Source organism: Pipistrellus hanaki, assembly GCF_964339955.1.
Source record: "Pipistrellus hanaki genome assembly, chromosome: 21".
Classification (NCBI taxonomy): domain Eukaryota; kingdom Metazoa; phylum Chordata; class Mammalia; order Chiroptera; family Vespertilionidae; genus Pipistrellus; species Pipistrellus hanaki.
The window spans coordinates 1,500,076-1,515,686 of record NC_140523.1 but is presented as its reverse complement, the minus strand read 5'-3'; the positions used below and the strand labels follow the sequence as shown (position 1 = coordinate 1,515,686).

Below are 15,611 nucleotides of genomic sequence, written 5' to 3'. Positions count from 1 at the left end.
CGATTTAGGCTGGATTTTAGATTTTGGCCCCTTCTCTGATTGAGTTCGACACCCCTACCCTAGAGCATCCCTCACATGCCTGTCCCCACTACCGAACCCCCGAGCCCTCCTGCCCTCAGCCCCCACCTCAGGGCTGCGGCCGCCTTCGGACACGCAGTGCCTCCGTCAGTGATGGCACCCTTTGCCGGAGGGCCTGCTCTGTCCCCTCTGCTCTGCCTGATCCTGAGACCAAGGCCTAGCCTTTTCCCAGGCCTCACACCGGAAGGGGCCGACCCTCCGTGCAAAGGGCCATCTGCTGCACTCAGGCTAGGGGTCCAAATGTCACTCTCAGCCAGCAGCAGCCTCACGGACAAGACGCTCAGAGTAACGCCCGACCGATGCCCGGGCACGCTGCGGCCCAGGCGAGCTGAGACTCCACGTTAACCACTGTGCCCGTCACAAACAGGAGATGAAGGCCAGGCGAACATAACCGCGTTATGTGAGTCCGGCTCCGTCCTGCAGCCTGTCTCAGGCTGTGGGCCCGAGGCCTGCCGTCCGCTCTCTGTTTGAAAGGGGGATTAGCAAGTACACTGAGACATGCACCCTAAAATTATCATCATGAGGAGTGCCCACCAGCGACCCACACCCACTGGGGGGCGCTCTTCAAGGCCACGGCCTCTGCCGGCCAAGCCGACATCCTAATGGCAGTCACATCTCCGCGGTGCTTCTTACACAGGAGCCACTCAGTACGTGGCAGCGAGGGAAGGCGTGGCGGGAACACCCTCTGACCCAGTTGGCGGTTTCTGCCAGGAGCGGCATCGGGCCCAAGCAGACGGGACGGAAATGTGAAACCACACGGAAGGTTCCATCTCCCAAGCAGCTACGGTGGCGCTTTGGGTCGGGGCTGTGTCTACGGGAACTAGAACATTCACTAGCCCCGGGCCCATTCTGAGGCTCCCCGCTCAGGCCCACGTCATCCCAAACACCAGGATCTATTATTCACAGAAAGAACATGACCATTTGTATCTAAACACGGATTACAGCTGCATATATACAGAAACACAGCGTATTAAGAGAGAAGGAAGGGGGGGGGGAGAAAGAGTAGATGGAAAAGAGAAGGTAGAAGAAGAGGAGGAGGGGGAGGAAAAGGAAGAGGAAGAGGAAGAGGAGGAAGAAGTTAATAAATAAAATAAATTATCAATGCCAGGAACATAAGGAGTCTTAAAAGATGTCTGCGAACTGAAACCGGTTTGGCTCAGTGGTAGAGAGTCGGTCTGCGGACTGAAAGGTCCCAGGTTCGATTCCGGTCAAGGGCATGTACATTGGTTGTTTCTCTCTCATTGATGTTTCTAGCTCTCTATCTCTCTCCCTTCCTCTCTGTAAAAAAAATCAATAAAATATATATATTTTTTTAAAAAGATGTCTGCGAATAAGACCGTGAATGAATGAGACAAAGGTGACACTATGCTTTTTTAATGACATCCTTTGTTATAGAAAATCGAATTTACTATTAGTAGTAAATGTAGATCATTTGGAAGGGAAATCACTCAAAACAAGTTAAAAAAAAAAAAAAAACCAAAAAAACACAATGACAGGGGCACTAGGCAAGGAAGAGGTTGGGAGCCTGCGACCCTCAGGCACCCATCTGTCACCACACAGGCCCAGGAAACCCGAACCTCCCCGGGGAGGCCCAGCCCCGGCCCCTGAGCTGGTGTTTCTCGAAGGGCGGGTTGGAGACCATCAGGATCCGAACCCGTGGGAAGTTTATTAAAATGCCGATGCCTGGACGCTGCCCGGACCCAAAGGCTCTGTCTGAATATCTGAGACCAGGACCAGGACTCCACAGATCTCAGCAGTTCTGTGGGTCATCCTCACCAGCACACAAGCTTAAGGACCGCTGCCTGACGGACTCCTGGGCAAATCCCATCTGGCCACCTGCTCCCGGGAGTTGGGGGTGGGCTCAGAGCGGCTGTCTCATCCCGTGCCCCAGGCATGCGTGCTCGTCCCTCACTTGGGACCCATAAACATTGCATTGGAGAGAAGATGAGGTGAAATCAGAGCATAAATCACGCTGCTCTGCCCCTCCTCCACCCCTGCCTTCCCCTAAGGAAGGTCCCTGACCTCGGGGACTGCTCACCGGGCATTTCAATAAACTCCACTGGCCCCTTATCAGATGGTCCAGTCAATTAGAACTTCATCAGGAATCAATTTGGGAGGCCCAGCTGAGATGTAACTATAGATCAGGGCAATGGCAACTGATTGTCCCGCTAATGGAATATTCCATTGATTAATTGAGTATTTAAATCTTCCAGAGCGGGGGCCACGCTTGCTGCCATTGTTGCTGGACGGAGAGCATCTTGGCCGGAGAAGAGATGACGGCTCCTCCTTCAGCCACCAGCTCTCGGCACAAGAGCGGGCCTGTCCTGGATGGTGGGAAGCTGGAGGGGAGCACGGTTTCCAGCGCAGGGCGGGAATCTCCCACCCGCCGGCGGAGCAGACCAGACGGGATGGGCTTAAACGCTCCATTTTGCTGCAAGGCTGAGTGCCCAGCGTCTCAGAGAAGCGTCCCTACTACCGTGTTTCCCCGAAAATAAGACATCCTCCAAAAATAAAACCTACTTACAGGTTTCCTTCTGAGTGAAATATAAGGCATCCCCCCGAAAATAAGCACCCCCCCAGGCTAAACATGAGAGATTTGGTCCACTGATTATAAAAGAAATGGAGTCACAAGAAATTCACCAGGAAATTCAGGAATTGGATTGTTAGGATGATGTTCCAGAAGATGATGACATGATTGTCATGGAATAAATGAGTAAATTCTTGATACTGTAGGATTCACAGTTTGTCTGGTTTGTGTTGACAACTACCGTCCTACCGTACCGTATACAGGTAATAAATGTCCTTTGTTTTCATTTATCAATAAATGTGTACCGTATTCTTCTTCATGGAAAAATAATACATCCCCTGAAAATAAGACCTAGCGCATCTTTGGGAGCAAAAATTAATATAAGACACTGTCTTATTTTCGGGGAAACAGGGTAGCGCCCCTCTTCTCACAACCGCACAAACCCGGAGACTCTTCCAACACACATCCCTACCGGCTGCAGCAGGCCTGGGGCGGGAGGGGGCGGAGGTCGGGGGAAGGGGGGACTGAGAATTCGCGTTTCCAGCAGTGCAGCGGGGACCACATCTGAGTGGCTCTTCTCTCCAACTTACAACCTACATTTTAACGAGCTGGAGTCAGAAATTTAAAACTGCCCATGATTGATGCCTATGCAGCTCTGAGCACGGCTGTAACACGCCTGCGTGCTGCACCCATGAAAAGCTGCGTGCACACCACATGCTTGCTGGGACCCTTGCTTAAGAGGGAGATTTTGGCCCAGCCAGTGTGGCTCAGTGGTTGAGCGTGGACCTAGGAACCAGGAGGCCATGGTCCGATTCCCGGTCAAGGGCACATGCCCAGGTTGCGGGGCTCCATCCCCAGTAGGGGATGTGCAGGAGGCAGCTGATCCATGATTCTCTCTCATCCTTGACGTTCCTTTCTCCCTCTCCCTCTCCCTTCCTCTCTGAAATCAATAAAATAAATAAAAGGGTTGTAAGGGGTTCACACCCTGTGCCCTCTGAATAAGCAGCCTAGCTTCCCTGGGCCTGGGTTTCCTTGCCCTGACACCGTCCATGTGCATCACACGGGTGCCTGTCACGTGACGCCTGGCTCACAGTAAAAACGCAGTAGTCGGGAGCTATGGCCATTAGGACCCTGATACCCAACACCTAAAAGGGTCTCAGACGTCCGGTTCCCTCCGGGGACAAGGGGGATGTGCCTGCTGTTTGCCGAGCCACAGATGCGCCTGCGTGAGGGATGGGGACAGGCAGGGACGGCCCCTCCCTGATCCTCACACCCTCCCCAGCGGCCGCACGTGACTGCGAAGTTTATGGCCTGAGACCCTCCAAGGGGTGTAACCCAATTCCCCCAAGTGGCTGACGGATGATGAGGGAAAAGAAAAGGAAAAAAAAAAGGGCATTGGCATTGCTGAGACCCTCCTACACGCTATGCATTTTTTCATCCGCGGTATCCTTTCATCTTTACTAAAACCTGGAGGGGTTAACAGAATTGCCCCCATTTTCCAGGTGGAGAAACTGAGGCCCAGAGGAGAAGAGACGTTCGCTCCAGACAATGCGCTGCTGGCGGGCTGGAAGTGGAGCCCAGGCTGGCTTGCCTCGGAGATCCGTGTCCTCCCTCCCGGGCACCCCGTGCCCTGGTTCTGGGCGCCTGCGGGCGGAGGTGTGAGCCTGTGGGTGGCCGCGCTGTCATGAGACACACGTCTGCGCCGAGGTGTGCGCGCAGCCGCGCCGGCAGATGTAGGCCATCTGCATTCCGAGCACGCCGGGCGAGCTATTCTCGTCCCTGGGAGTTCAGCCTATCCCCCCGAGGCCTGCTTCGCACCGGGGGCTGCTCTCTGCCTGACAAACATGGACTGCTTCGTCAGCCCTGAGATGTTCATCTGAGTGACCTACAAAGCGCAGAGAGTGACAGCGGCCCGGGAGTTATTTCAGACTGTGAGCCGCGTCAGCAGGGAGACGAGCCCATCAGCTACCTGTCCGCTGCGCGCCGGGAAGACCGCACTGGCTCTCCGTAAAGCACCGTGACCGACGTCCGGTCCGCAGAAACCAGCAGAGGTCACCCCTCCGTCCGCTGTCCCCGGGGGAAACGCATCCTCAAAGACGTGCACCGGCGACATGGAGGCCGCCCGTGCTTACGTCAGAGACGCCAGGTCGCCGTCTCTCCGGGGACCTGAGCCCACGCTTGGGACGGGGATGCGGAGTCTCGGGGTGAGGCACTGAGATAAACCTGTCAGCCTGTGGCCCCGACTTCCATGAGCACGTCTCCTGGGTCTGCATCTCAGCTGTCTGGGGTGCCCATGCAATGGATCCCTGTCAGACAGGGGACCCTGAACTGGTCCCACTAACCGGCTGGGAATATGAGAAAAGGGTCTGAAGATGGGGAGGGGGAGGTGGCTGGATTAACCAGGGAATATATGTGCATATTGCATAGTCCATTGGCACAGACAATAGGGCGGTGAAGGCCTGGGAGGGCAGGTGTGGGGTGCAGGGGGCCAATGGGGAGTAAAGGAGGGACATCTGCAATTCTTTCAACAATAAAGACACATTTTAAGAAGTAAAATAAAATATGAAAAAGAAAAGGGTCTGGCTCTTTGGCCTCGGCACCCCGGGCTCTGATAGCTGTTGTTCTGAAGGACATCCCCACTTGGCAGCTGGATGCTGTGGGTCTGCCTTTGCCGCAAGGGGCCTGATCTACACAAAGGTGTTTCCTCAAGACCAAGTGCGACACGGACGCCCTTTTCACAGCGCGCTCGAGGGGAGGCAGGGACAGCATGAAAAATTCAAAAAGCCAAGGTCAGGACTTAGCCAAGGCCTCGGACACAGCCGCGCCGAGGCTTTGCAAACCCGCCGTGTCCTGTGTGGTTCTGGGCCCTGCCAGCTGCGGCTCGTTCTGGCCGGTCCTCCAGCCAAGCCGGGCCGGCCACACCGCTGACTCAGGCCTCCGCTCAGACACAAGGGCTCCTGGAGGTGGGCTGGGACCTGAATGCCACCTCCTAGGTGAGCGTGGGGTCAGTTCCAAGAGAGTGACAGCGCTGTGCCCTCTCTGCCCAGCTCATGGCAGTGACCTGCTGCCCTGGAGCCTGGTTCTTGAACCCACTCCAGTTTCCATCAAGAACTGGGGTCTGGCCTGAGCCTCTAAGCTAAGCTATTTTCCACCAGCCCCTGACTCACCCCAAGAAAGTGGTAAAAGAGCTGGAACGAACAGCCAGACACCCAGCCCAGAGCTCCTTCCCCTACCACACAGCTGCCCACGCCACTGGTGGTCGATGGGTAATGCTTTGGGCTGCACGTAACAGATCACCCAATAAAGACTCATCAAGAAGGGCACTCCATTGCCTAATCTAACAAATCAAAGAAGCCCAGAAGTTCAAAGGTCTCTCTGGGGGTTAAACATGGTCACAAACCAACAGGCTCCTTCTCTTCTCCTCTCCCGTGACCCTCACTTCCTTCCGGCATGACTCCCCGTGGTCCCAATGACCACGTGTGCAGCTGGATGGGTTGAGAGTTCTAGGATGACCTAAGTGTTAGAGAGCAAGTCTGGGGGTGAGCAATGATAGCCCATTCGGGCGCCGGACGGAACCCCATGGCAGGAGGGACTGGCAGGCCCACAGCGCGCAGCAATAAGGCGGCCAGGCTGCACGGTCTCCGGGGACGCCAGCCACGTAGGACACGGCGACGGTGCAGAGTCAGAAGAAGGGCGTGGTCGCCAGGACACTTAGAGCCCCTGGGGAACCTTGGACACTGCCCCGGGTCTCGGAGGTTCTCACCCCCCAACATCTGCGCCCCCTCCCCCCCGACCCCAAGTCTGCCCTCACCCTCACCCCTCCTACCAGGCAGCGGCTGAAAGTGACCCTGAACCCAATCGATCAAACCTCATGGATCATCTCCAGGGACCACGAAGAAAGCTATTTTAGCTCCCCTTCTCCCTCACTCCACCTTCCACCTTCCGTCCCGCTGGGCACAGGTCGCAGAGAGCCCAGAGGAGAGCAGAAGGCGGGCAGGTGCGGCTCCCGGGGAGTGGCCTCTCCTGTGAGACCATCCCTGCTGTGTCACAGTCAGCAGGAGCCAAAAGAAGAAGCTGCGGGCATTGGCCAGGAGAGCTGAGCGGCCTGTGCCAGGCAGTAGGTGGGTGCTGTTTTACATACAACCATGTGACCGTGAACAGGCCCCAGTACAGCGTCTGAGAGGAGCCACCTCCATGTTCCCATGTTCCCTTCCTCACTCCTTCAAGAAGTCGGTGGGTCTGGAGAGGCGGTGTGAGGCTCTGAGCGTTGGGACGGGGCCGAGAGCAGATGGTCTGTGTGTGTGTGTGTGTGTGTGTGTGTGTGTGTGTGAGTGCCGTGTGGCTCAACAGAGACGCGAGTGCGGACACCTCGGAGCCACGCGTTGCGGGGTTCCGGTTGCTCAAGTGCTGCCAGGAGAACACCATGGCCGCCGGGGCAGCTGGGGGACCGCTCGGGCCTGAGCGGAGAGCACGGCCCCTCCGGCATCCCTCAGTTGGACGCGGTTCCCTCGGGGCACCAGCCTGGGCCCCAGCAGCCCACACCTCCTCACGCTCCCCGGAGCCTGCCCGGCCTCGGACCCCATCCGAGCCCATTGTGCCGAGGCCGGCGTGATCCTCTGACCGCCCCGTCGTAGGACCGTCCCTCCGCTCCACAGAGGACACACAGCTAATGAGCGGCAGGACTTGGGTTCGATGCCTGCTCTTTCTGACTTAACAGCCCTTCCCTGGGGTGCGGGCCCGTTTCCCCGGGGCAGGACGGAGGTTCCGGGCGCCGGGGGTAATGGGAGACAGCTGCCGTGCCCACATCTGTCTGGTACATTTTTGTAGCGTGAGAAGCCCTCTTCTCCCACAGCAGCCGCTTGGGGTTTCTGGCGGCTCACCCCGTCCTCCAGGGCAGCAGCAGCGAGGCCGGGCAGGACACGTTCCCACAGCCCCCGCCCTCCTCTGTGTCACCAGGCCCTGGAGCCCGCTGCTGCCTTCCCAGCTTCTCGTTTGCTGTTCCAAAGGGCACACTAAGCACAATTGGTTGTCAAGTATAAAAGCCTCCGGCGCATGCACAGAGCATCCCTCAGAAAGGCCGACAATGATGAGGAGGCATGTGCTCCCTGATCCTGACGTGGTCACCTTGCAGTTGAAACACCACACGACAGGGTGGCCGCCCTGGGAATCAGTGAGCCAAGAGCTACATGGATGCCTAGAGAAAGTCCCGCAACATAGAGAATGTGGCCCTGGCAGGTGTGGCTCAGTGGAACTGTCCAATAGGCTGACTGCACCTGTTGGAACTGTCCAATAGGCTGACTGCACCTGTTGGAACTGTCCAATAGGCTGACTGCACCTGTTGGAACTGTCCAATAGGATGACTGCACCTGTTGGAACTGTCCAATAGGATGACTGCCTATTAAAATGGCTGAGAGAAAATAATGCCATCAGCCGGTGCTGGCGAGGACTGGGAGCAACCGGAACTCTCACACACTCACTGGTGGGAATGCCCGGGTTCAGCCACTTTGGAAAACAGTTTGGCGATTTCTTATCAAGTGAAGCATACGCTTACCATTCGACCCAGCAGTCCCACTCTGAACGATCACTATCTATTCCAGAGGAAAAAACATGGTAACACAGGGCCCTGCCCGGGAGCATTCATGATGCCTGTCATCCTAACAGCCAGACACTGTGAACAACCCACTGTCCTTCCCCTGGCGGCTGAATGAACCAACGGGGATGCTTCCACGGCGAGTGACAGGAGGGGACACCTGGGCCAGCAGAGGCGAACCTCAGGTGCCAAGTAGAAGCAGCGGACGCAGAGGGCTCCGAGCTGGGCGCTGCTGCTAAGAGGACAACTGGAGACGGTGAGGCCACAGGAACTGAGCACAGAGCCACTGCTGCCAGGGATGTCGGGAAGGGGCAGGAGGAAAAACTTCGGGTGATGGGAAACAGGACCGACTCCCTCACTGGCAGGGCCCGGTGAACAATGAACATGCATGACCAATTGTTCGGAAATTATTCAGACTTTTAAGACGTGAAAGGAAAGCATTTAAACCAGCACCGGCCCTTCTGAGCGCCGGGACTTACGCAACTGCAGGTCACGTGTCCAGGGAGCCAGCCCTGGATGGAAACGTTCTATTTATTCTTGTGGTGGCGGTGACACGGTGCTTTGCATCTGCCAAAACCATGGAACCACGCACTACAAAGGATGAATGTTACTGTGTGCACTCTGAGCCTCGTAAACCTGACACAGAAATATGGGCCTTGCATTGAGGCTGCCTCCCACTCCGGGAGAAAGCCCTGTACGTGTCGAACTTCCAAACTGAGGCCATTTTCACCATCATCCTCATCTTGACCCCAAGCCCTGTCTTCCTTCTCCTCCTCCACGCCGGCCCAGCCCTGTGCTGCCGGCCACTGAGAGCACTCCAGGCACGGCGGCAGCCGTGGAGCGGAAGGCCCCTTTCCACGCCAGCAGGGCGCCACGGCACCATGGTGGGTCCGAGAGGGGCCTGCCTGGGTACCCACTTCAGGAGCACTCAGGCGGCTGCTGGCCCTTTAAACGCAGGCAGCTCCCACTGGGCGCTCTTAAAGCTCACTTCATTCATGAATTAAGTCCCTGACATCCCATATCTGTATGATCAATATGTTTGTTTATTAGCAGCAGCTGCTGTGTTTTAGCAAAGGTGGTGGGCCCCCGCGGGAGGGCCGCTCGGGAACCACAGAGCGGGGCCCGGGACGAGGAGAAGAAGGCCTCCCGCTGGCCGATGGGAGCCGGGGCTGGGTAGGGTTTCATGGTAATGGCCCTTTAATTGAAATCACGGCTTCGGTAGGACTGTGGGGTGGGGAGCTGCGCTGATGGCTGCTGCTCGCCCCCCTTGCAGAGGTCCATTAAGTGGTGGATGGCTCCCAGCAGCACGGGGGGGGGGGGGGGGGGGGGCCGGGCGGGCGGGGGATTGCTGGGGGGGAGGGAGGGAGGGAGGCTGCGCTGGGCAGCCCGTTAGCATCCACAGCCGTGGGACCGGGCTGCACAGAGTGGGCCTCGGGGGTCGGCGCTCTTGGATGGAAGGCCTGCCGGCTCGGCCTCGCTGGCGGGGTCCCAGACCCGAGCTCTGCCGCTTGTCCCTGCCCCGGGTTCAGTCGGCCCCTGTGACTCAGGAGCCCCAGGCCGAGGCTGACTTCGGTTTTTCCGGGAGGGAAAACACTCGTCATTTTCCACTCTGATAGCTGGGCTGTGCTGATGACTCAGGGTCCCTGCCTCTTGGCCATCGGTGGTGCTGGCGGTCTGGGGAGCAGTCCCCCCGATCATTACTTCATTCATTCACTCACTCACACATTCGGAAAACGTCCCGTGAGCACCTTCTATATCAGGGGTCTTCAAACTACGGCCCGCGGGCCACATGCGGCCCGCAGAGGAGTCTGATCCGGCCCGCCAGGTTTTTTGGGCAGTGAGCGCAGCCGAGGTGTTACAGTAGGAATTAGTAGTTCATATAGTCCGGCCCTCCAGCTCTCTGAGGGACCGTGATCTGGCCCCCACTTTAAAAAGTTTGAGGACCCCTGTTCTATATGCCAGGGACCACGGCTGAGCCACGTGGGCACCGGGAGGAAGAGCCCTCCAAGCAGCGGAAGAGCAGGTGCAGAGACGGAGGCAGGAGCGTGGCTGGCGGGGTGCGGAAATGGCAGAGAGACCAGTTGTCTGGAGCGAGGCCATTGGGGGAGGAGGAGGAGGTGAACGGAGTGCAATACTGACTGCCTGTGTGCCCAACATTCACATGTTGAGACCTACCCCGCTTGTGAAGGGGTTAGATGACAGAGTCCCAGAGAGCTCCTTTGTCCCCCCCACCATGGGAACACAGGGCGAAGACAGCAGCCTAAGAATGGGCAAGGGGGCTGCCACCAGACCGGACTCGGCCAGCACCTTGACCTTGGACTTGCAGCCTGAGACGTGAGAAGTGAATTTCTGTTGTTCACAGCACACAGCCCGAGCGGACTGAGGTGGGAGAGAGGCAGCGAGGGTCCCTGCAGGGCTTGAGGCTTTGGGAAGGCCCTTGCGTTTCACTGAGGAGGACCAGGAGCCACCGAAGGGGTCAGAACAACAGATGGAGGGGTGCCTGTAGCTGGGACGGGAGGCGGCTGTGTGGGGAGCAGAGGTCTGGAGGGGCGGGACCCTGGACACGTTAAGTCTGAGAGGCCTGTCCTACGCCGAGGGCGGCGCTGAGTCACCAGGCGGCCACGGGACCCACGGTCCAGGAGCGCCCTGGTGTGCACTCAGCCCTGCACGCTCATGGCTCTTTATTGAGTGCCTGCTTCAGTTCGACGAGTTGCAAAGACATCAAGATGTTTCCGGAGAGAAAATAAACTTGGGCTTGTATTTAGATCAATACCAAGTGGCACGTCCTACAATCTTAGGCTATCAACAGCCATGGCTTCTCCTCTGGCGGTGGCGGTGGCGGTGGCACGCCCCTCACACACACACACACACACACACACACACACACACACACACACGGGAGCACAGACCACAGAAGGCGGGCCTGTGCAAAGGAAATGTGGGAGGAAGAGAAAGGGAGGAGATGAGGCTGGCACACCTTGAATGGAGGCGAGGGCTCTCTCAGACTCAGCACTGCTGCCCCCTGCACCTGACCTTGGCTCCTGCCACACCCTCTCAACAGCTGTCTCGCCGCATCGGGCCTGGGCGCCTTCTCTAAGAGGAGTCACCCAGCGGGCACTGCTGACCTAGGAGGGTGCATGGCCTCCTTCCAGGACTGCAGTGAGGGACGATCCATAGAGTCTCAGACAACACCGCCCCGCCTTCTCCCCCCTTTTTCCGGCTTAATTACGGCTCTGCAGGGAGGGCTCAGCTGGGGCGCACTCCGCACTCGGAACCGCACGCTGAGGTTCCTGCCAGACAGACCTGGGGAGGCTCTGCTCTTGGACTTGGGCTGGGAGACGGGGCCTTTTTAATTAGAAGTTGTTATTAATGGGGAACGCTGCAAATTAAAACGAGGCCTCCTCCCTCTCCCTCCTTCCTTCCCCACTGTATTTATCTCTGATCTCAATTAGAAAGTTCAGCGACTCGCTGCTGCCACGTGGAATTTGTGGAGATGGAAGCTGCCGGGCACCCCGGGAGGAGGTGAAGGCAGAGCGGAGGGCGGGCGGAGGCGGCAGGGGAAGCAGGGGGAGGGGGGGCAGAGCTCAGGGACGGAGAGTCCACAGCCCCGGGCTCCAAAGTAGGTCCCGGAAACGACCCAGAAAAGGCCTCCTCGGCTTCTTCTGTCTCCAAGGCTGGTGACAAGTGTCTCCAGTCCCTTACAGGGGCACACCAGTCACCAGCACACGGAGGAGACACACCCTGAAAGCGACTGTGTCTGCGAAGAGTCAGGGACACCTTCGGTCCGGTTTGGCTCATACATTGTCCCGTGAAAAATACGCTTCTATTTCCCAACCGAAAGATGACGCATGCTTGTCGCTTTAAAAACTCTCGTGTTGTAGATGAGGTTACAGCAGAGGAGAATAAGGCACAAATGATGTGAAACCCCGCCACCTAAAGAGACCAATGGTGCTCCCAGCTTGGGTGAGTGTCCTGCCCCCTATCCATCTCTGTCTCCCTTTCCCGATTTCATGTCTTGGGGATAATGCTATATATACTCAAATGTCCTAAGGCATGCTTTTCCCTCAGCAAAATAGATGGCGCGCTATCTTTCTATAGCAATCCACATAAATCCATGTCATAATTTTTAATGGCTACATGGCAGTCCGTGCTGTCGGTGTGTAATTGATTATAATTGATTTCACCCGGCCCAGCGCGGGAGGCGTTTGGTTGTTTCCAGGGTCCATTCTTAGAAGCAGCTCTGTGCTTTTTTTATATATATATATAAAAACCGAGCTGAGCTGGGACCGGCCCACATTGCTCCCTCCATCCACCTGCAAAGGGGGACCTTCCCAGAGTCCAACAGCGCCACCTATGGGCTGGAAGACCCCAGAGCAACAGCCTCTCCCAGCAGCCCCTGTGCTCAGAGTAGGGCCTCCTGGCCGGACCCGTCTGCCCGGAGGCCCAGAGCTGTGGAGAGCTGCATGAGCGGGGAATTCAGAACAAACCTCCCCTCCGGGGTTACACACGGAGGTGGGCCTTCGGGCGGACTATTCCCCAAGCTCAGCATCCTCAGTCTGGTTTGCTTTTCTTATGCTATCCAACCATGAGATGGCATTTGGAAGTGTGACCATGATCATTCAATTCCACACCAAAGAAAAAGAAAAAGAATCGGGAGGAGGAGAAGGGGAAGGAGAAAGGAGAAGGGAGGAGGAGGGAGGAAGAGGAGAAAGGAGGAGAAGGAGAAAGAGGAGAAGGAGGAGGAAGAGGAGAAGGAGAAGGAGGAGAAGGGAGGAGGAGGAAGAGAAGAAGGAGAAGGAGAGGGAGGAGGAGGGAGGAAGAGGAGAAAGGAGGAGAAGGAGAAAGAGGAGAAGGAGGAGGAAGAGGAGAAGGAGGAGGAAGAGGAGAAGGAGAAGGAGGAGAAGGGAGGAGGAGGAAGAGAAGAAGGAGAAGGAGAGGGAGGAGGAGGAGGAGAGGAAGGAGAAAGAGAAGAGGAGGAGGAGGAGGAGAAAAGAGGAGAAGGAGAAGAAGGAGGAGGAGGAGAAGGAAGAAGAGGAAGAGGAGGATGAGGAGGAGGAGGAGAAGGAGGAAGAAGAGGAAGAGAGGAGGAGGATGATAAGAAGGGAAGAGGAGGAGGAGAGGGAGGAGGAAGAAGAGGAAGAGAGGAGGAGGAGGAGGAGGATAAGAAGGGAAGAGGAGGAGGAGAAGGAGGAGGAAGAAGGGGAGGAGGAGGAGAATGGGGGTGGGAGAAGAGAGAGCTTCCCCTCCGCACCCAGGCCCCAGGCCTCGCCTGTCCCCTGCTGGGGGACCTGGGCTCCCAGACAGCCAAGTCCAGGTGCCCCGTCTCCCCACCCAACAGCCCTGACTCAACTCTGCAATTACCCCTCGCCTGCTAATTGCTCGCTGCTGTCTCTCCTCGAGGTAGGAATATCACTGCTAGCAATTAGCACACAGATCCTTCCCCACTCTAGTTAAGATCCCGAGCTGCAGTTAAATGCTCCCAGATCCCATTTAAATGATTTCAAATGCAATTCATTCTGGCTCATTAAATAATTCCAGGGCTGGCTTTCGCTGCTTCTCCCACCTTCGAAATCTCTCTTTCCAGAAAAGGGCTGGGGGGGGGGGGGGGGCGGGGGCGCGAGGGCAAGTTGATAAAGGAGGACCGGTCTGGCCTGGGAGAGAGAAGGAGACGTTGTCTGCTCCGGACTCGCCTGGTTTTGCATTTCCCTCCCTCCCTCTGGCTCCCACCCCAGCTCCCCTCAGCTCTCTCCCTCCATCCTTTCCTCTCGGAAATGACTTCACCTGACAGCTATGGATTTAGAGCTTTTTTGCCAATTACTTATGCCCAGTGAGAAAATGGGTTTTTAATGTCTGTCCTTGTTCCGCCCAGCCTGGCTACCTCCCCGTGAAGTGAGGCCACAGCCTCTCCCCCGGCAGTCTGTGCTCCCTGCCCGAGCTGCCCGGCTGGAGGGCACAGGGTGAGGACAGCTGGAAGGGGCGGGGATGTGGGAGGGAGAGGGAGGCTCAGTTCCCAGGGCAGCACCGAGCCATGGGCCGCTGGGGGTGGACCGGCCCCTGGACTCCACACCTCCCCACAGCCCCGTCCAGCCCTCATTCATTCATTCTTCATTAATCACTAAGATTTACTGAGCACTTACTATAGGCCAGGTACCAGGTAAGCATTTTACGAGTATTAATTTTCTAAATCCTTGAAACAACCCTGTAAGATAGATGCTGTTCTTAAGGCAGTTTTACAGGGAGGGAAATTAAACCTCCAGAGAAGAGCAATAAATCACCCGAAATCACACAACCAGGAAATGCCTAACTTGGGACTTGAACTTGGGCACGGCTGTTCCCGGACACCCATCGCCATTCCGGTGCATTGCCTTGTGCTTGGTGATCTCCGACCGGTGCAAGGCCCGGCTCCCCTGGGCAGCCCTGGGCAGCCCTGGGCAGGCTGGGGTCCCTGTCACGTGACAACTCCCATTCTACTTGGGGGACAGTACTGACACTATATTCCTATGGCGCAGTGCATGGTCCAGTGAGGGCCGTGGGGAGGTTTGTGCAAAGTGCTCTGCCACCTTGGGGAGCAGGGCCATCCATTCTGCCAGGGGAGAGAGGAGGCAGCCGCCATCCAGGTTCGGGAGGCTAAAGAGGAAATCAGATGAAGGAAATGAGGGGAAGGGCACTCCTGGGGGAGGGAACAGCGCAAACGAATGCTCAGAGGCTGGAAAGGGCCTGGCATGAGCAGGGAGACCAGACCTTCCCCACGGAGAGGAGAGGAGAGGAGAGTGGGCCGGCCCGGAGGGGGCAGAGTGCGGGCGCTTTAAGGAACTGTCCGGTGTGCTGTGGGTCCCTGGGGCGCAGGCGAGGGAAAGGGCTGGAGAACCGGCTTCGGGCGAGCCTTTGGGGGTCTTAGGCCGCTGGGGATGGTTCGGGAAGGCCCCGGGGAGCCCTCCAGGGGCTCTGAGGTCAGGAGACGGGGCGGGAGGAGATGCAGTTCTTCTCTTCAGGACCCGGGCAGTGCAGGTGGCGCCGGAGGAAGGGGCCCAGGGCGGAGGTTCCTGGCAGGAGCTCCTGCGGACCTGACCTTGGCTGTGGCAGCCACAGGAGAGGAGAGGACCATCTGTGAGACTCTGCGAGGGCGGGACCACATGCGTGAGAGGACGGGGAGCGGGAGGGGAGGAGGGGCTGGGAGCGACGCAGGCCACGAAAGGGCAGGAGTGGAGGGAGCTCGGAAGACCGCTCCCCACTGACCATGACCCCGCTTTGGGGGTCGAGCTGGCACGTGAGCAGCCCCAGGCCCCTCGCGCAGCTGCAGTCACAGGCGGTGCAAGGGGGGGACCCAGGAGGACGGGCCCGCCCGACATCGCGACTGAGGGAAGCGAGGCCCGGGCATCGGGGTGTGCCGGGAAGGTACTGACGCATCAGGGGTTG

General features: G+C 57.6%; 2 protein-coding genes across 2 annotated transcripts in view; one reads left to right on the top strand and one right to left on the bottom strand.

Moving 5' to 3' along the window:
- TTC23 (tetratricopeptide repeat domain 23) overlaps positions 1-15,611 on the bottom strand; it is a 995,109-nt gene that overhangs the window by 674,751 nt on the left and 304,747 nt on the right. The window lies entirely within an intron of this gene.
- AEN (apoptosis enhancing nuclease) overlaps positions 4,757-15,611 on the top strand; it is a 111,348-nt gene continuing 100,493 nt past the window's right edge. The window contains exon 1 of the mRNA XM_084869283.1: positions 4,757-4,760. The gene's annotated coding sequence lies outside the window, so the exon portion shown is untranslated. The remainder of the gene's footprint in view (positions 4,761-15,611) is intronic.